Genomic DNA, 23,588 nt, shown 5'->3' with positions numbered 1-23,588 from the left:
CTTGGTGAGGGGACCCCGGGCATCAAAAATATCCCACAATTTCCCAACTGGCCTGGAGCTTGGAGGTTCCGAACTTGTTAGTTCAGCAAAGGTACAAAACCTCGGAGTGCTGATTGACGCTGGACTATCTTTTAAACAGCAGATTTCCTCCATAATAAAATCTGCCTACTTTCATCTGAAAAACATAGCCAGGATACAACACTTAATTCCACCGGATGATATGCCAACATTAATCCATGCATTTGTATCCTCTAGGCTAGATTACTGCAATGCACTTTACTTGGGCCTCCCAAAAAAAAGAACTCCATCACCTTCAGACAGTACAAAACGCAGCAGCCAGACTATTGACCAATCAAACTCGCTCCTACAACATAACACCTGTTCTCCACTCCCTGCATTGGCTTCCAATTAAATGGCGAACATATTTTAAAATTGGCCTGCTGACCTTCAAAGCCTTAAACAACCATGGCCCACAGTACCTGAAAGAGCTCCTGACACCCTACATCCCATCACGTTCACTTAGGTCAGCCAACACATCCCTCCTCTCAGTGCCAAGAATAAGGACAAACTCAGGCTCCAGAGCATTCCTACCCCTACTTTCTGGAACTCTTTACCGTGCGCAATCAGAGAGGCACCGTCCTTACAGACTTTTAAAAAAAAGCTAAAGACCCACCTCTTCCATCAGGCATTCAGTCCGCTTATCTGACCTTCAGAAACTCCTAACTTTTATGTCTTATGTTGGTATATTTGTAAAGTGCTTTGAGTCTCACAGGGAGAAAAGCGCTATATAAATCGCAAACTATTATTATTATTATTATTAAATTATAAATAATGTCTGTGTGTCTTTACTGAAATTAAACCTACATTATCTGCCTCAAACTGTAAAGTTTTTCCACTGAAAAGGTGGCAAGACAAACATGGCTGAAACCCTACTTACACCCTACTTACACTATCTTAAAAAAAGGTTGCCTTTGTGTAAATTAGGGCGTGTTATGTTAGGTGTCCTGCAGGGTTAGTTGTTAGGTAGTTAAGTAGTGTAAAGATTGTTTGCATTGTGGGGTTTGGTGGTTTATGGGTTAATAGGTTAATGAGTTTTTGCTTTGGGGTTGTGACAGTTTAGGGGTTAATAGGTTCGGTGGTGTTTGCAATCAGGCATTATATCAGTATAGCTGTTAAATAGTGTTGGAATAGTTTGCAGTGGGGGTTTATGGTGGTAAAGGGGTTAATAGGTAAGGAAGTTTATTGCAGTGGACTATTGGCAGTTAGTGGTTAAGTAGTGTAGGGTTAGTTTGCAGTGGTGGGTTATGTCAGTATAGGGGTACATAGGTATATTTATTAGGCTTGGTGTTACATATTTAAAAGGGATCCTTTACTTTACTTTGCCAATATCTGTGCCAATGCTGCTTGGAATATTTTGGCAGAATCGCCACCCATTGTGATGTATAGTAAAATGCCTCTCAGCGATGCTGCCTTTAAATAGTAATGTTGGCACTTCTGGTATTTCACCGGTATTCTTGACATTGAGCCGGATCCCATTTGAATATATCGCCGCCTTGCAGTACTTTCGATCATCGGGGCCTATGTGAGAAGTGTGAAATGTTTTTGGTGTGTAATGTCCCTTTAAATGAGGACAGCAGATGCTGCCTCACAAGCCCCAAATGCAGGGTGAACTGGGTTGCTGTGTTTCTTGCTCAGAGAGGCATTGCTGGTATTTCGGTGTTGGACTGACCTTAATAAGCAGGACCAGACTGATATACTACAGGAAAGTTCTGCTGTGTGAGAATCAATATTGGGCTAAAAACCAGCTGGTAAATCGCCATAGAACAAGCTAAAAATGTATTTAGCTGATTGTTCGTTCCTGAAAGTGTGCTTCTCTACGTGTGGAACAGCTTTCCTCTCTAGTAACATTGTAGGCCCTCTAATTTTTAAATAAGGGGCGTTTTTATTCTTTATTTTACACCTGTGCTTATGACATTCAACTAACCTGGGGTCCATTTATCAGGGATTATAATGTTTGAAATAAAGCAGCAATTAAATGGATACAAATAAATTACTTTCCCATCATTTTGTTATGTGTATCTGACTAACTTTATAACATGAATATGTCATCAGAAGACCCACGCAAATTTTATTCATATTACTTTTTCCTATATCATTATTAGGCTCCGACAATTTTCTGGCTCAAAGCCTACTTATGTGTAAATCTCTGAAATTTTCATTTGGATTTCGAAACTCTTTTATTATGCCCAGCAGGTTTCCTTTAGCTGAGATTTCTCTCCAAATCTAAAGTACAAATCCACTTTAGCTCTCTAAAAAGACACAGCTTTGTATAAATTGCATGTTAGGATGTGGTTATTAGTCCCTTGTTGATATCATTTGTCCATCAATTTTTCTTTTGTTAAATTAAGTATCCTCTTTGCTTATTGCTTCAAATTATTATTTAAAATTGCAAATCATAATGTAACGTCAATAAAGGGGTAAAATATATTTTTATGGCTTCAGGCAATAAGGGAAATGTCACAACAGACACTTTTATAAAAATAAACAAATATCTAAAATTAAATTTCAACAATTTTTGTTTCACGAATGAGAAAAGAAATGTATCTGAATATGGAAAAAAAATAAAGGCAATAATTTGTTATGTATTTCAAGAGCATATTGTCATAAGATGAACTGCTTTTATGTGTCTATGATGTTAGAAACAAACGGTAGCAATTTGTCATGATTAAAGGGTCATTATAGTTATAAAAAATACATGCTCTGATTAGTTAGAACATGTCATTTTATCACTAGTGACCCTGCAACTCTATGGCACAGATTATGAATGGAGCATTAGAAGTAAACTTTTTGCACTTGTCAGGTAGCACTCGTATTACAAGTTGAAAATGTTTTCACTCGTGCACTAACCCAATGCACGTAAAAAGCCAAACTTTAAATATCGCGATTGCTTTAGCGTATTTTCCCATAGATGGCAATGGAGCAAAAAAAGTGGAAAAAACACCCTACTCGCACACATACCTGATTGCATATTCTCAAGTGTGCTAATCCAACATGAAAATATAAATATTCCATATTCCAATGTATTTCACATAGCAGAATATGTATTTATTCATAAATACATATTTTTACGTATGTACAAGGTAAAACCAAAAGGGCCCCTCATAGACTATGTGAATTATGAAACAAATAAAAAATCCCAAATGGGTGACTCACAAGTGAGATGGCACTATATAAATGAATAGTGCAAATAGGCAGGCTGCATGTCACAGTCACCAGCTGGCTGATGCTCCCTGCAACAATCTCCAGGGGAAATCCTCCTTAGACACAAGAGTGTCCAATATCCGGCCACAGGCAATCAGGAGAAACCCAACAGCCACTTTCCACAAACAGTACGCTGCAAACATGTCCAAACCTCATAGCTGTTTAGAGATATTATTTTTGTATACAATATATATCTATACCTATATATCTATATGATTATATATAGGTATTGATATATACATATATATATATATATATATATATATATATATATACATACAGTATATAGCAATATCAATTTAAAAATACTTATGCAGAACATTGGAATGGGAAAAATTTACAGTAACTACACAGTATAACACTTTATTAAATATGAATATTGCATAAATTAGCTTTTTCATGTTTTTGTCTACTTAACTGCAAAGGACTCCAATGCACACACACACACAGGCCGAAACATGTCAGCGGACTATTCGTTGTGATGTACCTGTGTTGACCTCTGCAATATCCTTTTTGCTGCTTATATATATTTCAAGATATAAATTATATATATATATATATATATATATAAATACATAGATACACACATGAATACATATTTACACACACACACATATATATATATATATATATATATATATATATATATAGATATATACTGTATATATATATATATATATATATACTGCATAAACACACACACACACACACACATACATATATATATATATATATATATATATATATATACACATAAATATAGGTTTTGAGAATGACACAAATATTAATTTTCACAAAGTCTTCTGCTTCAGTGTTTTTAGATCTTTTTGTCAGATGTTACTATATGGTATACTGAAGTATAATTTCAAGCATTTCATAAGTGTCAAAGGCTTTTATTGACAATCACATTAAGTTTATGCAAAGAGTCAATGGCCCAGATTACGAGTTTTGCGTTAGAGGCTGTGCGGTGCTAACGAGCAGTTTTCCCTCACCGCTCACTTACCTGCAGCGCTGGTATTACGAGTTTTCAGAAACCCGTCGTTAAAAGACAAGAAGTGAGCGTTGAGTAAAATCTTGCTCAATAGCGCACTCCAATACCAGCGCTGCTTAAGTCAGCAGTGAGCTGGTGTAACGTGCTCGTGCAAGATTTCCCCAAAGGAATTAACGGGGAGAGCCGGCTGAAAAAAAGTCTAACACCTGCAAAAAAGCAGCGTAAAACTCACTAACGTAGCCCCATTGATTCCTATGGGGAAATAAAATGTATGTCTACACCTAACACCCTAACATGAACCCCGAGTCTAAACACCCCTAATCTTACACTTATTAACCCCTAATCTGCCGCCCCCGACATTGCCGACACCTAAATTATAATTATTAACCCCTAATCTGCCGCACCGGACACCGCCGCCACCTACATTATACTTATTAATCCCTAATCTGCTGCCCCCAACATCGCCACCACCTACATTATATTTATTAACCCCTACTCTGCTGCCCCCAATGCCGCCGCCACCTACCTACACTTATTAACCCCTAATCTGCCACCCCCAACGTCACCGCCACTATATTAAAGTTATTAACCCCTAAACCTATGTCTAACCCTAAACCTAACACCCCCTAACTTAAATATAATTTAAATAAATCAAAATAAATATTCCTATCATTAACTAAATTATTCCTATTTAAAACTAAATACTTACCTGTAAAATAAACCCTAAGCTAGCTACAATATAACTAATAGTTACATTGTATCTAGCTTAGGGTTTATTTTTATTTTACAGGCAAGTTTGTATTTATTTTAATTAGGTAGAATAGTTATTAAATAGTTATTAACTATTTAATAACTACCTAGTTAAAATAAAGACAAATGTACCTGTAAAATAAAACCTAACCTAAGTTACACTAACACCTAACACTACACTATAATTAAATACATTAACTAAATTAAATACAATGACCTAAATTAAATTAAATTAGCTAAAGTACAAAACCCCCCCACTAAATTACAGAAAATAATAAACAATTTACAGAAATTTAAACTAATTACACCTAATCTTATAGCCCTATTAAAATAAACCCCCCCCCCAAAAAAAAAAAAAAAAACATAGCCTAAACTAAACTACCAATAGCCCTTAAAAGGGCTTTTTGCGGGGCATTGCCCCAAAGTAATCAGCTCTTTTACCTGTAAAAAAAATACAAACAACTCCCCCAACAGTAAAACCCACCACCCACACAACTAACCCCCCAAATAAAATACTAGCTTAATAAACCTAGGCTCCCCATTGCCCTGAAAAGGGCATTTGGATGGGCATTGCCCTTAAAAGGGCAGTTAGCTCTTTTGCAAGGCAAGCCCAAACCCCTAATCTAAAAAATAAACCCACCCAATCAGCCAATAGAATGCGAGCTCAATCCTATTGGCTGATAAGATCAGCCAATAGGATTGAACTTCAATCCTATTGGCTGATCACATCAGCCAGTAGGATTTTTTTCTACCTTAATTCCGATTGGCTGATAGAATTCTATCAGCCAATCGGAATCTAAGGGACGCCGTCTTGGATGACGTCACTTAAAGGTACCTTCATTCTGTGTTAGTCATTGGATGAAGAGGATGCTCCGTGTCGGATGTCTTGAAGATGGACCCACTCCGTGCTGGATGGATGAAGATAGAAGATGCCATCTGGATGAAGACTTCTGCCCATCTAAAGGACCACTTCTGCCCGGCTTGGATGAAGACTTCTGCCTGTCTAGAGGACCACTTCGCCTGGCTTGGATGAAGACGTCTCCCGGTAAGTCGATCTTCAGGGGGTTAGTGTTAAGTTTTTTAAGGGTGTATTGGGTGGGTTTATTTTTTAGATTAAGGGTTTGGGCTTGCAAAAGAGATAACTGCCCTTTTAAGGGCAATGTCCATCCGAATGTCCTTTTCAGGGCAATGGGGAGCTTAGGGTTTTTTAGCTAGCATTTTATTTAGGGGTTGGTTGTGTGGGTGGTGGGTTTTACTGTTGGGGGGTTGGTTGTATTTTTTTTTTTTACAGGTAAAAGAGCTGATTACTTTGGGGCATTTCCCCGCAAAAGGCCCTTTAAAGGGCTATTGGTAGTTTAGTTTAGGCTAGGGTTTTTTTTATTTTGGGGGGACTTTTTTATTCTAATAGGGCTATTAGATTAGGTGTAATTAGTTTAAATTTCTGTAATTTGTTTATTATTTTCTGTATTTTTTTTTGTACTTTAGCTAATTTAATTTAATTTAGGTAATTGTATGTAATTTCTTTAATTGTATTTAATTTAGTTAATTTATTTAATTATAATGTAGTGTTAGGTGTAATTGTAACTTAGGTTACATTTTATTTTACAGGTACTTTTGTATTTATTTTAGCTAGGTAGTTATTAAATAGTTAATAACTATTTAATAACTATTCTACCTAGTTAAAATAAATACAAACTTGCCTGTAAAATAAAAATAAACCCTAAGCTAGATACAATGTAACTATTAGTTATATTGTAGCTAGCTTAGGGTTTATTTTACAGTTAAGTATTTAGTTTTAAATAGGAATGATAGGAATATTTATTTAGATTTATTAAAAAGTATATTTAAGCTGGGGGGGTTAGGGGTTAATAACTTTAATATAGTGGCGGCAACTTTGGGGACGGCAGATTAGGGGTTAATAAATCTAGGTAGGTGGCGGCGATGTTAGGGACGGCAGATTGGGGTTAATAATATTTAACTAGTGTTTGCGAGGCGGGAGTGCGGCGGTCTAGGGGTTAATATATTTATTATAGTGGCGGCGATGTCCGGTTCGGCAAATTAGGGGTTAAAATTGTTATTTTAGTGTTTGCAATGTGGGAGGGCCTTGGTTTAGGGGTTAATAGGTAGTTTATGGGTGCTAGTGTACTTTTTAGCACTTTAGTTAAGAGTTTTATGCTACAGCGTTGTAGTGTAAAACTCTTAACTACTGACTTTAATATGCGGTACCAGTCTTGACAGGAGAGGGTCTACTGCTCACTTTTTGGCAGACTCGTAATACCGGCACTATGCAAGTCCCATTGAAAATGAGTATATGCAATTTACGTAAGTGGATTTGCGGTATTTCCAAGTCTGGCCAAAAAAGTGAGCAGTACACCTGTACCTGCAAGACTCGTAATACCAGCGGGCGTTAAAAAGCAGTGTTAGGACCGGCTAATGCTGCTTTTTAAGCCTAATGCAAAACTCATGATCTAGCCGAATATTTGTAGTGTTGACCTTTCCTTTTTAAGACCTCTGCAATTCGCCCTGGCATGCTGTCAATCAACTTCTGGGCCACATTCTGAATGATGGCAGCCCATTCCTGCATAATCAATGCTTGGAGTTTGTCAGAATATGTGGGGTTTTTTTGTTCACCCGCCTCTACTGGGGAGTTTTCTGGCCATGGACCAAACATTTTGATGTTTTGTTCCCCAAGCCCCTTAGTTGTCAATTTTACCTTATGGCAAGGTGCTCCATCATACTGGGAAAGGCACTGTTTGTCACCAAACTGTTCTTGGATGGTTGGGAGAAGTTGCTCTTGGAGGATGTTTTTGTACCATTCTTTATTCATGACTGTGTTTTTAGGCAAAATTGTGAGTGCACCCAGTCCCTTGGCTGAGAAGCAACCCTACACATGAATGGTCTCAGGATGCTTTACTGTTGGCATGACACAGGACTGATGGTAGTGCTCACCTTTCTTCTCCGGTTAGTTTTTTCTGGGTGCCCCAAACAATCCGAAAGGGGATTCATCAGAGATAATGACTTTATCCCAGTTCTCAGCAGCCCAATCCCTGTACCTTTTGCAGAATATCAGTCTGTCTCTTATGTTTTTTTTCCTGGAGAGAAGTGGCTTCTTTGCTGCCCTTCTTGACACCAGGCCATCCTCCAAAAGTCTTCACCTCACTTTGCATGCAGATGCACTCACACCTGCCTGCTGCCATTCCTGAGCATGCTCTGCACTGGTGGCGCCCCGATCCCACAGCTGAATTAACTTTAGGAGACATCCTGGAGCTGGATTTTCTTGGGCTCCCTGAAGTCTTCTTCACATCAATTGGACCTCTCTCCTTGAAGTTCTTGATAATCTGATAAATGATTGATTTAGGTGCAATTTTAGTAGCAGCAATGTCCTTGATGACTGTATGTGTTTCATGCATGTAACTATGGTTGACAGAGGAAGAACAATGATTTCAATCAGCACCCTCCTTTTAAATCTTCCAGTTATTCTAACTCAATCAGTATGACAGAGTGGTCTCCAGCCTTGTCCTTGTCAACCCTGACACCTGTGTTAATGATAGAATCACTGACATGATGTTAGCTGGTCCTTTTGTGGTAGGGCTGAAATTCAGAGGACATGTTTTGGGTGGATTAAGTTCATTTTCATGCAAAGAGGGACTTAGCAACTAATTGCAATTTATCATATCACTCTTCATAACATTTTGGAGTATATGCAAATTGCCATAATAAAAACTGAGGCAGCAGATATTTGTGTCATTCTGAAAACTTTTGGCCATGACTGTATGCATACATTCATACACACACATATTTAGACATATATATGTATGCATCTCAACGTTAAAGCCCTTTGAATGCCTTGTTTTTGTAACACTTGAGACATCATATCTTTGAGCCCTTATAACTTTTTTGTGCAAAATAATGTTTCATTGTAATATTATAAGTGTACTTTGTAATGAATTTTCAATGTGTTTTGTGAAACTTTTTTGATTTGCGAAACAGTTAACCAGAGCTTGAGGAAGCGTAATTATTCTAGCATAAATTGTGATTGTGCTCACGCATTCGCAATTGACTTTCAACTTGTAATAAGTAAGTAAGTGCAAAACCGATGCATTTAAACAACAGTGATAAACCCCTTTACGTTCACGCATAACTGTTAACACGCTACTCGTAATCTGGTTGTAAGTGTTTAACCCCTGAAGGCCCTGGAAATTTTAGAAATAAACTTACCCAAAGGACCGGATAAATGTTAACATTTTTTCTATCACTCCATTTAAATGGAAATAGTCTTTTTAAAAAACATTTATATACATATCAAAGATATACCGTATTTTTCGCTCAATAAGACGCACTTTCCCCCCCCCCCTCAAAAATAAGGAGAAATGTTTTAGGGCATTTTTTTTAATATATATATTTTTTAATTTTCTGCAGTGCAGGCCCTGTGCTTATCGTAATAATAATTGTGTTTGCAGAAACTGAGTTCAAATGCAAAAAGGGGGTGAAGGGGATGGAGCCCTTTAAGTTTGAGGGCTTTCTACATCCTCCAGAAGTTGGAGACCCTATGCCGGCCAATACTAAATATGACTCTCAGAGATCGTTTAACTTTAAAGGAAAACTAGGCCGTACCCATTGAGACAATACACTATATAAAAATGCCTACCGGTATATACTGAATACTGCACAAGTATTCTGTGCATTGTTAAAAACAGCTGTAAAATATTCCCCATAGAGTATCAACCAGTTCACGTCACAACGTCAGAGCAACAGGGTTAACAGTGGTGATGGTCACATCACCTACCGGTAAATGATTGCACTGTCTTCTAAGTTCCACTTCCTGTGCGCGGGGCACAGGTTACGGTATCTGTCACTGATCCTGAGAAGTGAATGAGGAAGCGCTGCATCAGCCGAGACTGGGGACTGATCTAAGTGAACCGGAAGCTGCTGTGTGAAGGCCCGGGGATCTGCTGCAGCTAGTGCTACTGTGGAGCAGAACTTATCCCGGTGAAGAACACTGGCAACAGGTGATTCATATGCTGCCAAAAAAAAGCTCTAATAGTGACCTTTTCCCATTTTACTGTTTGTGGGCTGGAGGAGCAGGTGAATTTTATATACCGGTATATACCAGTAAGAGTTTACCGTCAATCTGGCCCTTAATGTTTTAAAAATTGGAACTGCAGGTTAGGGTTTAGGGTTAGGGTTTAGGTTTAGGGTTAGGGTTTAGGGTTAGGGTTTAGGGTTAGGGTTTAGGGTTAGGGTTTAGGGTTAGGGTTTAGGGTTAAGGGTTTAGGGTTAGGGTTATTAGGGGTTAGGGTTTAGGGTTAAGGTTATTAGGGTTAGGGGTTAGGGTTATTTTTTTTTTATTGTTTTCCTCCTCTAAAAGCTAGGTGCGTCTTATGGTCAGGTGCGTCTTATACAAAAGAGAAATACAAATCAGTTCCTATCCTGCACTAACCAATCCCTAAAAATTATTATTGTGGAATATACTCCCTAACTAGTGACAAAACTCCACAGCAGCATAATTGTAAATATCCACCAATACTGAATAATATCATTACACTGAAGGAAAAGGTGCATAAATTTGCAGCATTTATTAGAGATCACAAACTGCAATATATAACCATATTAAATTGGAATACTTCAAAAACTCGTATCATAGTGCACTATGATTGACAATATCCCCTTACAGAGAATCATCAACAGAAATAATAATAATGAAACATAACTATTCAAAAATATATGTGAAATAAAGCTCTAGAAAGTAAATAATAAGCTCCTGCTAGTTGCACAGGTAACAATCAAAGTTCCAATGCTATGATGGAGAAATGATATCCAATGTTGATTTGTTCCATGCATAGTATGAATAGATGAACAGAGTTAGCCTGGATATTCACAGGATAGTTCAATAGCAATCCCCTTATGTAGGTAAAGCTGGCCTTTGCAATCCAACTGAATGGTTATGGTAATTTGTTTAGAAACAACATAAACACTGTGTGTTTTATCAGCATGCTCCGCCATAGCGAAAATACTTGCGGTTTCCAGAGAGTCCCACTATCACGGTGCCACACCTCCTAGATACACCTGTTGGTCTCGCATATGCAGTTGGTTATCCTAGGGTGCTCCTCTCTGTACTTTAAGTCGATCCTTCGTAAGCTAACTGTATGCGGGTATGTGTCCCAGCTTTAGGCTGCTCCACTCATGAATCACCATTCATATGATTTTTGCCTTTGTGTCTCCAATAACCACTGCTGCCAGCTATGCACGTTTCACCCCTAAGGCTCTGGGGCTTCTTCCGGCTTCAAAAATAACATAATCACAGGTGTTTTGAAGTTGCTTTTTAAAGGAGAGGTAATGGAGGAAAACTCCTCCCATTTTGAAGCCTTTGTATTTGATACTTTGTTGGGGCAAAATATTAACATTGTTATTAAACAGTATAACACATGTATTAGTCAGCTACATGTTTCTTAATGCAGATCAAGTATTCAAAAGAAAAAAATGGAAAGAATATATATATATATATATATATATATATATATTCCCTTTGTTTAGAAATAGCAGACATGCATGGCTTTGCCACTGCTTTTTGGTTATTAGAAGGCCACTAAATGGAGCTGTGCACCACACTTCTAAAACTCCTGGTAGTGAAGGGGTTAATCAGGTAACTTGTAAGGTTAAGTTTAGATGCAGTTTAGAGAGTACCCTCCTAGCTGACATCTCCTAAACAGCTACACACCTTATCCCTACCTGATCCCTCCGAAACAGCTATCTTCTCTCCCTCACCCCCACTAGTCACCACCATCTTAGGTAATAGCAGACAGTATGCCAATATGAAGTTTTAGGGCATTTTTTTTAATATATATATTTTTTAATTTTCTGCAGTGTAGGATTCCCTTACACCCCACCTTCCTGACCCCTCCCAATATGCTCTATAACCTGCCTGTACGCAATTTGAATATATATATATATATATATATATATATATTTATTTATTTATTCATAAATAGTGTAGTGGCCCCCTCACCCTCCCCACCTCACACCTCCAAGCGATCATTTTGTAGGGCCCCCTCTCCCCTCTCATAATATTTTTTCTGTAGGTAGTGGATCCCTCCCCCCCCCCTCCCCACTCTATGGAAAACTTTTTCCCTCTCCCCCTCCGATGATGGGCCGCCCAACTGCCTCCCTCCTGACCCTACCACACCACCAAAGGCACCACCGCAAGCCAGACAGGGACAGAGAGTGCATATGGTAATGGGAGCGGTGTCAGCCCTACCATATTATATGAAAGTCGATGCCTTCTCTCTATGGCTGCAGTCTTAGCCAGGCCCGGACTGGCCATAGGGCATACCGGGCAAAATCCCGGTGGGCCGCTGAGCCTGTGGGCTGCTGGTTGAGTCTGTAACTAAGTGAAGTGACTGAGCTCAGGGGCGGACTGTGCCTTTCTGTTTCTTACATTACACTGCACTCTGCAGCACCTGCATTTCCTTATACAGCGCGGCCGTGAGCAGCAGGACATAGATACAGTGGTGGCCGGGAGACTGAGCAGCATCCTTAACTTACTCAGTTACTCACAGTCGGTCGCTCAGCTGTATAGGAATTAGGAAAGACAGGTGCTGCTATGTGTTTGAAATTTGAATCAGTGATCCGGCCGGGGGTGGGAACTAACAGGGGCCTCACATGACCGGCATGAACTCTCCCTCCCCCCTGACCTTCATCACTTCCTCCCAGTTAGTCAAGTGGCGCGCGCGGGAAGAGTGCGAGGGAAGCAGCGAGCTGAGCGAGGAAGGCAGCAGCAAGGCTGGGCTGGTAAGTCACAGTCCCAAAAAAGTGTCTGGTGAGGAATTGCTGATGTATGCCCTGTGCCGCCTGCGCCAAGACCAAGTAAGTCGTCCAGGGTGTTTGTTTAATACAATAATACAGATGTGTGGCGAGAGTACAAATATGGGTATATGGCGGTAGTCCACCTCCACCCCATTCACAGCTGGTGACGGTGAGCTCATAGCCTGGGGGATGAATGTCTAGGTGGATGGGAAGCTGGACAGCCTCTTAAGGATACAGCAGCCTTGCTGTGTGCAGCTAGGAAGAAGCATAACCAGTGTGTTATATTAAGCACTGCAGTCTATATATTGCATTTGCATGTCATTCATAGTTAGATATGGGCTATTGGGCTATATAAGTGAAAAATGTTATAGTTGAACTTGTAAGAGAGAGTTTACATTCATAGGTAGTTAGAAACCTTCATATCACATGTTCAACAGATTCAACACACACTACTACGGCGCCAGGTCTCTGTGCTTAAATTCTAGTAAGAGTTATGTGCACTAATTGGTTAGTTTATTGTCTTGTGTTTACTTTTTTTTCCCCATACCAACCTATATATTATACTTGTAATATTTGATATACGGCTAAATAGAGAATGGGGGGGGGGGGGGAGTGGGCTGCTTTGCCTTAAAATGCCCGGGCCTATTTTTGGTCCCAGTCCGGCCCTGGTCTTAGCTGTCAGGGCTGACAGCTGGGACTGCAGCATGAGAGAGAAGGTTGGATGTAGCTACTATATCAACAAGGTACACTGTGCAAAGTACCCAATGACATACAAGCTATGTCCAAATGGCTTAAGGGGTTAACCTCTGCAAAGGGTTTAACCATATAGTCAAAGTACTATTTGGGAGACGCAGAGAACTGTAGGTTCCATTCTGAATCTGTCACTAATTGACAGCAAATTTGTATACAGTAGCAAAAAACATCATGTTGTTTATGCATAAGAAAATTTTTAAAGTAGAGGCACATTTTAGTTGAATCATATTGTGCCTTTTTTGCTTTGAAATACTGATTTAAAACTGAATACCTTGTCAAAAACACTATTATTATCATTATTAATATTATTATTAACCTCTTTTATAAAGCCATCAGCTGCACGTTCACTGTTATTATTGCATAATTGTGGCAATACGTTAAAAAGGAGGAAGGATTACTTTCCAAATAGACTGGCTAAGAACAGACCAGTATCCTTGTATGCTGGTGCACACTGAGCCATATTCCATAGCTCCTTGGACGATATATGGATTTGATCATTATTGTATAAACTGAATGCTTCTTAGAACTGCTATACATTGGATGATGACAGACTTTTCAGGTACAAATAGTAAGCTAAGAATTTAAAGGCATATTTAACTTACGTAGGTAAGCAGCATGCAAGTAGTTATAAAAAGTAGCAGTAGTTATAAAAGAAGGATTTTAAAAATGTTGTATACACTGTCGAGCACTTGATGGCAGAAAAGTATGCACAATGTATAACATTGTTAAATAGACACATGGGGGCCTAGTTATCAAGCCGTCAACCTCAAATATGCTGCGTATTCCGCAGCGTATTTGTGGCGAGGCTGATTCGCCTTAGTTATCAAAGGCTCGAGACCGGCAAAAGTAGAATTTTGTGACGTAAACTTCGATCCGCCGGACTCAGTCCGACACAGATCGATTCTTACGTCACTCCAGATGTTCCGCACACAAGTGCGGCACAATCTCACTACTTTTGCTAGTTATCAAAAAACTAGCAGGTACGCTCGGCACTTTTACGGCCCAGCGTACCTGGTTTTCAAAGCGCCAGCCTGGAGGCGGCGGATCCCATAGGAGTCAATGGGAGTCTGACCATAGCGAAAGTACAAGTTCGCTGCTGACAGACATCCCATTGATTCCTATGGGAGCTGTCTACACCTAACACCCTAACATGTACCCCGAGTCTAAACACCGCTAATCTGACCCCCCCTACACCGCCGCAACTAAATAAAGTTATTTCCCCCTAAACCGCCGCTCCCGGAGCCCACCGCAACTATAATAAATGTATTAACCCCTAAACCGCCGCTCCCTGAACCCGCCGCAACCTATATTAAATGTATTAACCCCTATCCTGCCCCCCCTACACCGTCGCCACCTATAATAAATTTATTAACCCCTATCCTGCCCCCCACTACGCCGCCGCCACTGTAATAAAATTATTAACCCCTAAACCTAAGTCTAACCCTAACCCTAACGCCCCCCTAACTTAAATAATTAATTAAATAAATCTAAATAAATTAACTCTTATTAACTAAATGAATCCTATTTAAAACTAAATACTTACCTTTAAATAAACCCTAATATAGCTACAATATAATTAATAATTATATTATAGCTATCTTAGGATTTATATTTATTTTACAGGTAACTTTGTATTTATTTTAGCTAGTTAGAATAGTTATTAAATAGTTATTAACTATTTAATAACTGCCTAGCTAAAAGAAATACAAAATTACCTGTAAAATAAATCCTAACCTAAGTTACAATTAAACCTAATACTACACTATCATTAAATTAACTAAATAAACTACCTACAAATAACTACAATTAAATACAATTACATAAACTAACTAAAGTACAAAAAATAAAAAAAGCTAAGTTACAAAAAATAAAAAAATAAGTTACAAACATGTTAAAAATATTACAACAATTTTAAGCTACTTACACCTAATCTAAGCCCCCTAATAAAATAACAAACCCCCCAAAATAAGAAAAATCCCTACCCTATTCTAAATTAAATAAATTTCAAAGCTCTTTTACCTTACCAGCCCTTAAAAGGGCCATTTGTGGGGGCATGCCCCAAAAAGTTCAGCTCTTTTGCCTGTAAAAGAAAAATACAACCCCCCCCAACATTAAAACCCACCACCCACATACCCCTAATCTAACCCAAACCCCCCTTACAAAAACCTAACACTAATCCCCTGAAGATCATCCTACCTTGAGTCGTCTTCACTCAGCCGAGCCACCGATGGAACTGAAGAGGACATCCGGAGCGGAAGAAGTTAATCCTCCAAGCGGCGCTGAAGAAATCTTCCATCAGATGAAGTCATCATCCAGGCGGCGCTGAAGAAGTCTTTGATCCGGCCGATGTCATCTTCCAAGAGGCGCTGAAGATGTCTTCTATCCGGGTGAAGTCATCTTCCAAGCCGGGTCTTGAATCTTCCTTCCGCCGACGCGGAACCACCTTCTTCACCGACGGACTACGACGAATGACGGCTCCTTTAAGGGACGTCATCCAAGATGGCGTCCCCTCAATTCCGATTGGCTGATAGGATTCTATCAGCCAATCGGAATTAAGGTAGGAAAATCTGATTGGCTGATGGAATCAGCCAATCAGATTCAAGTTCAATCCGATTGGCTGATCCAATCAGCCAATCAGATTGAGCTCGCATTCTATTGGCTGATCGGAACAGCCAATAGAATGCGAGCTCAATCTGATTGGCTGATTCCATCAGCCAATCAGATTTTTCCTACCTTAATTCCGATTGGCTGATAGAATCCTATCAGCCAATCGGAATTGAGGGGACGCCATCTTGGATGACGTCCCTTAAAGGAGCCGTCATTCGTCGTAGTCCGTCGGTGAAGAAGGTGGTTCCGCGTCGGCGGAAGGAAGATTCAAGACCCGGCTTGGAAGATGACTTCACCCGGATAGAAGACATCTTCAGCGCCTCTTGGAAGATGACATCGGCCGGATCAAAGACTTCTTCAGCGCCGCCTGGATGATGACTTCATCGGATGGAAGATTTCTTCAGCGCCGCTTGGAGGATTAACTTCTTCCGCTCCGGATGTCCTCTTCAGTTCCATCGGTGGCTCGGCTGAGTGAAGACGACTCAAGGTAGGATGATCTTCAGGGGATTAGTGTTAGGTTTTTGTAAGGGGGGTTTGGGTTAGATTAGGGGTATGTGGGGTGGTGGGTTTTAATGTTGGGGGGGGTTGTATTTTTCTTTTACAGGCAAAAGAGCTGAACTTTTTGGGGCATGCCCCCACAAATGGCCCTTTTAAGGGCTGGTAAGGTAAAAGAGCTTTGAAATTTATTTAATTTAGAATAGGGTAGGGATTTTCTTATTTTGGGGGGTTTGTTATTTTATTAGGGGGCTTAGATTAGGTGTAAGTAGCTTAAAATTGTTGTAATATTTTTAACATGTTTGTAACTTAATTTTTTATTTTTTGTAACTTAGCTTTTTTTTTTTTTGTACTTTAGTTAGTTTATGTAATTGTATTTAATTGTAGTTATTTGTAGGTAGTTTATTTAGTTAATTTAATGATAGTGTAGTATTAGGTTTAATTGTAACTTAGGTTAGGATTTATTTTACAGGTAATTTTGTATTTCTTTTAGCTAGGTAGTTATTAAATAGTTAATAACTATTTAATAACTATTCTAACTAGCTAAAATAAATACAAAGTTACCTGTAAAATAAATATAAATCCTAAGATAGCTATAATATAATTATTAATTACATTGTAGCTATCTTAGGGTTTATTTTACAGGTAAGTATTTATTTTTAAATAGGAATAATTTATTAAAGTATAGTGTAGTGTTAGGTGTAATTGTAACTTAGGTTAGGATTTATTTCACAGGTACATTTCTCTTTATTTTAGCTAGGTAAGCTATTAAATAGTTAATAACTATTTAATAGTTATTGTACATGGTTAAAATAAATTGAAAGTTACCTGTCAAATAAATATAAATCCTAAGATAGCTAGAATATAATTCTTATTTATATTGTAGCTATATTAGGTTTTATTTTAAAGGTAAGTATTTAGTTTTAAATAGGATTCATTTAGTTAATAAGAGTTAATTTATTTAGATTTATTTAATTAATATTTAAGTTAGGGGGGCGTTAGGGTTAGACTTAGGTTTAGGGGTTAATAATTTTATTACAGTGGCGGCGGCCGTAGTGGGGGGCAGGATAGGGGTTAATAAAGTTATGATAGGTGGCGACGGTGTCGGGGGGGCAGGATAGGGGTTAATAGGTTTAATATAGGTTGCGGCGGGTTCATGGAGCGGCGGTTTAGGGGTTTAAACTATTTATTTAGTTGCGGAGAGGTGCGGGATCAGCAGGATAGGGGTTCATAATTTTATAATAGAGGGCGACGGTGTAGGGGGGGCAGGATAGGGGTTACTAGGTATACTGTAGGTGGCAGCGGTGTCCGGGAGCGGCGGTTTAGGGGTTAATACATTTATAAGAGTTGCGGCAGTGTCTAGGAGCGGCGGTTTAGGGGTTAGTAACTTTATTTAGTTGCGGGGGGGCTCCGGGGGCGCCGGTATAGGGGGTAGAACAGTGCAGTTTAGTGTGAGTGCTTAGTGACAGGCTAGCAATAAAGCTGGGAAAAAGCCGAAGGGCAGCGAGATCGGATGAGTGATAACTGTCACAGTCCGCTGCTCATCGCCCCGCGGCTTTTTGACAGCTTTATTTGATAACTTAGGCGAACGTATTCAAGGTCCGCGGCGGCGAAGGTAGGCGAGCTTAGGCGGACGTATTGGGCCGGCGAAGCCAGAAAAGTAGACGGCTTGATAACTAGCCCCCTAATTACTAAGGCCTATATTAAAAGTGGAGTGGTAACATTTGCACGGGCACGATATAGCATTATGGCAACTGCACAAACTTACGCTCATATTACATACAAATGCTATTGCTCGAACACAATCACATTTTATGCTCAATCTTTTTACGCAACTTCAAAGCACGCGTAAAGGGTTTGGAACAATTTGAAATAAAATTAAAAAAAAACATGAAAATTAAGTATTACGACCTACACTCTTTAACCCCTACACTATTTTACCCCTAAACCACCACAACCGCCATCGCAATTAACCCCCTTCACTATTAACTCCTAAACTGCCACAACCTCCATCGCAATTAACCCCCTAACAGCTATGCTTATAATATTTATTTAGGGCTAGAATACAAGTGGTGCACTAAAGTAAGCTCGGGTTTGCGATAAGCAATATCACGACCGTGCTAATTTACAAGCTTATTACAAGTTGAAAATAAACGGTTGCATTTGAGTGAAAACAACATTTTCTCTCATCAGGTTAGCAACCTAGTGTAAAGTGTGAGGGTTAAAAAAATATATTGCACCAAACACACCATTAATACATTAAAATAAACTAATTTTCATATGTACACTTTCTGATTTAAATATTTTATGTAAATAGGGTTAAATTGTATATGGTGTATGACAAGGTATTTGACTATAATGTTTGTGTATGTATGTGTACAGTATATATATATATATATATATATATATATATATATATATATATTTATATTTATATATGTATATACTGTATATGCCAAGAGAAGGAAGAAAATTTGATAATAGAAGTGAAATGGGAAAGTTGCTTAAAACTGAATGCTCTATCTTAATCATGATAGAAATGTTTTGGGTTTCATGTCCCTTTAACCAGGAAGTGGGTGTAGTGAGGGGACATAAATACAATGCTTGTGTTGTACAGCTTTAAAACACAAGATCACTGAAAACTGATTTGTCCACTTTGAGTTTACCATTATGGGTTAGATTATGAGTTGAGCACTATTTTGCACTTCCACTTGCGTTTTAATTTCACTAGATGGAATAATTTTACACGTGCTGGATTGTGCTCATGTTACAAGTTTAAAGTAAAAAGTTAGCGTGAGAGTGAAAATCCGATGAGCGCAAAAAAATAAACTTCGAATACCACGACTGCATTAACATATTCTCCCATAGAAGTTAATGGAGTATGTAAACTGTAAAAAACCTAACACCAATACTCGTGCACTAACCTGATCATTATTCAAGTGTGCTAAACTCTGCATGAAATATGAATATTTCCCATTGCAATGTTCTACACATAGAATAATTTGCGCTATTTATTCTTAAATAAATATTTCTAAATATATATTTAATGATTTTTTGGTAATATATATATATATATATATATATATATATATATATGTGTAAACAAAAAAAAGTGAAAATCAATAATATACATATGACGCACAGATGAATAATGTCCCTGTAATACAGTCAGAAATATTTAGAACTTCTGTTAGCAGACAGATATTATAGTCCGTTTCTTCATTGATGTTGAGAGTGTGGTATAACCCAGCAATAACCACACCCTTAGGGGGCGCCTCCAAACACAAATGACAAAAAATAGTAGTGTGAAAGTAAAAAGAGAAAATGGATATACAACTCTATAAGCTCTATATCCGCCAAACAATGTCCATAGGAGATATATGGAAAACAAGTTCCAATGTACAATAGTCCAAAAAAGTGTGGCAGCTCTCGGTTGTAGGAGGGTCTTCCTATGATGTTAGATAACTGAAAAAAGAAAAAACATAGGTGCCGACATGGCCTAGTAATGCAAAGAAAAGTGGCTACAATAAACACAAATCCAGATGTATACTCACAAGAGCAGCGCACCCTATGGTGCTATTGATGCAGGCTGGAGCCTCGCAGTGGTCCAGCTCACTGTGGGATAGAAGTGGATACCCAGAAGATGTCCCTGAGGGGATTGATAGTAGATATCCTATGTGGACACAAAGTATATGCACATACCCCAGTATTGTTAAGACAGAGAGACAAGTAAGTAAAAAATAAACTTACAAGATCCAATGTACCTCCAGGTGCATTAACAGCAGGCTGGGACCTAACAGTCGCCCAGCAGACTGGAAAACTCCCAGCAGGTCTTGGTCTTCCTCAGGTGGCTAATAGCAGCACAGCCCAATTATGTACTCACAAAAAATACACCAAAGGACAAGCAAGTGTATTAAAATGTATAAAACTTTAATAAAAAGCGACGCGTTTCTCAGCTGACTAAGAGCTGTTTCCTCAGGCTAAAAAATATATTTCATAATTTAAATACACTTGCTATTTAACAGGATATGCATAATGAGAACACAATCTGATAGGTGCAACAATTAAGACAATTCATTAGTCACAACTGTGTATAATTAGTTATTATGGTAACCTTTGTAAACAATCCATCCACTGCAGTCTTCAAAAACATATAAGCAGCCAAAAGTTTTCCCATTTAAATGCACATAATTATTCAGAAATGACATAAATAAATAATCTTTGGTAGTTGTGCAGAGCCCCACTACCAGTGCTATTCTGAGAGCAAATCAAACAAATATTTTTGTACATAATAAAGGTAAATATATACATAGGAGTGAATGTATAAAAATAAATACAAGTATAAATACACAAGACCAAAGTGTGATGTAACATAACATCACTAGAAGCTCATAGTGTGCTTGATGTTAAAACAATGAATAAATACAATATATTTAAAAACATAGTAAAAAAAATCCTAATAGAGATCCAAAGCATGATGAGACCAAACAAACTATAACACTGACCATGCTTTTTAGCTTGCAAATGACAGGCCCTGTGGGGAGACGCTGGTATGTGTGCAGCCCAGCTGCTTGATTATGAATAGTGCTGTGATTGCATGTTTTTGTTCATATGTATTATTATTGGCCCTGTATTGATAGCTATGTAGCAATAGATGTTATATGTTATATAACTTTTTTATTTGATATTAAAATATGATACAATGGCTCTATTTATTTCAACTAATATATTTAGTAGCTATCAGAACAAACCTGATGATATGGTTATGCTCTAGGTAATGAGCTCCTCTCATAGGTTGTATGTGGATGGGTGGATAATCTTATGTGTGCTGTTGTCATGGAAGGGATCCGCCCCCACATAACACTTGACAGGTATGTATTGATATAGGTGCCCAATATATTAATTGTACATGGGCATCTCCCTAAGTGTTACTCTCATAATCATCGTGGGGATATATTCAGTAATTTGTGCAACTAAATAAAGAGGCTTAATGTGATAAAAATAGACTAAATATAAAACACTTAATGTTTAAAGTGGGCTCACGTTATGCTGTGTACGTATGTGACAATAAAGACATGGATAATCCAATAATCAGATAGTGTGAGATAGTTGGTCTGGGCACACAGTCCCTGTAATACAGTCAGAAATACTTAGAACTTCTGTTAGTAGACAGATATTAAAGTCCGTTTCTTCAAAAGATCCTATTATAGAAACCGTATAATAAGAGTAATTTCTGCTTACCAGAACTAACCCCAATCTTATGAGGTAAGTTAGAGACTTTAAGGGGAAGTGATGGTCGAGGACTCCTCAGTCAGTCTGTTCCAGAAAAGGTCTGTCTTAACTTGGATAAAAATGCCTCCCACTACAGTCTATGTAGTTTGCATGTATCAAATAGAATTGTTGGACTCTTTTAATTTCATTCCTTGGTGACAATCTGGCGGTGAGAATCTTGTCCACCTCCGGAGTATGGAGAAAGAGGTGGATAGCCCCAGTGTAGAAACGTATATAAAAGAAAAAAAGAATCACATACCGTAATATTGTATGGTAAAAGATGTAAATATTTATTACACTGAATAAGTATTGCACTTACATCAATTGCCCTCAATCCATAATGAGGTAAGATTGGAGCTTAAAGTAAATACCTCATATGTTCCTTGTCGTACTGTTCAATTTTTACAGCAGGATGGTACGTACATTTATTAATAAAATATTTTGCTTTCAGTGATCATAGTCAGTATCTATATAGGGACCATGAATTCCAGTGTCCACTCATATAGGTAATAATAGAAGGGATGTTGATGTCCAGTCACTGCCAGTGACTAGAAGTGGTGTAAATAAACGGTCCGATATATGGATATATATATATATATATATATATATATACAGAGTGTATCAACCTTATTACTGGCTAGGAGCCTGCAATAGCTGAGTCTGGTTGGCTCCCTATAATAGCTCAATGCGTGCAGTTGAGTATTTGCATTAACAAACAAATGAGGAATAACAAATACAGAGTATAAAATCCATCAGAGTATTAAACTCACGTAATTTTTGTAAATATGTGATAAAAGTTACCAAATGAAGTGCTGCCGGTATAAGAGTGTCCCTGTTGCGCCCACTATAGCTCTCCTTACGCGTTTCGAAGTAATGCTGTACTTCTTCATCAGAGGATATGGACATGCAGGGTATCCGGATTACTTTTAAAGGGTGCTATGTGGGCATGTTTTTACTCTGACGGTGTGACATCACTTGTTATGCTCGCTTCTGGCAGCTGTCTTGTTTGGTGTTGCTATGGTAACCCGTGTCCTATTCAATATATACCTTTTTCCTATTTTACCCTATTCCATTTCATAATAAACTTTCTGGAGTTATAAGGGATATACTTTTCATGACCATCTTCTATTTTATAGTCTATAATTTAGTTGCTCCCTAACCTGTCGTATTATTGTTGAGCTGTGTTGCCATAGCAATCTATCCTTTGTTTTTTGTAAGCGGTAATTACTTTTTGTGTCAGCTATTTTCTTTTGGAAATAAAGGGGACTCCTATTCCCACTGTTTTATATTTAAGGAAAAAAAAATTGTATGTTTTAATGTGTATGTATTGTATATCTAGTTTTTATTACTCTACTTACTTCAATTTGGGAATTAGACAAGTTTCCAAAACTTTTTAGGAAGATATTACCTTGTTTGTGTATATTAGATTGTCAGTTCAACTGTCATTAGTGTGTTTTCAGATGGATAGTGTGTGGGAGCTCATTATAAAATTGCTGCTAGATCTATGTCTTCATTTAGACCGGCTGGATTCATTGTTCCCATATAATGAATCCAGTAGGTTTCACGTTGCCTTAGTTTTTGAAACCTGTTGCCTCCTCTAGTCGGTATTTGTACATGTTCCAGGATAGTCTCCTTCAGTAATTTGGGGTCTTGGTTA

This window comes from Bombina bombina, chromosome 3, assembly GCF_027579735.1.
Source record: "Bombina bombina isolate aBomBom1 chromosome 3, aBomBom1.pri, whole genome shotgun sequence".
NCBI classification, from domain to species: domain Eukaryota; kingdom Metazoa; phylum Chordata; class Amphibia; order Anura; family Bombinatoridae; genus Bombina; species Bombina bombina.
The sequence above is the reverse complement of the archived record's forward strand: the minus strand, read 5'-3'. Positions refer to the sequence as shown.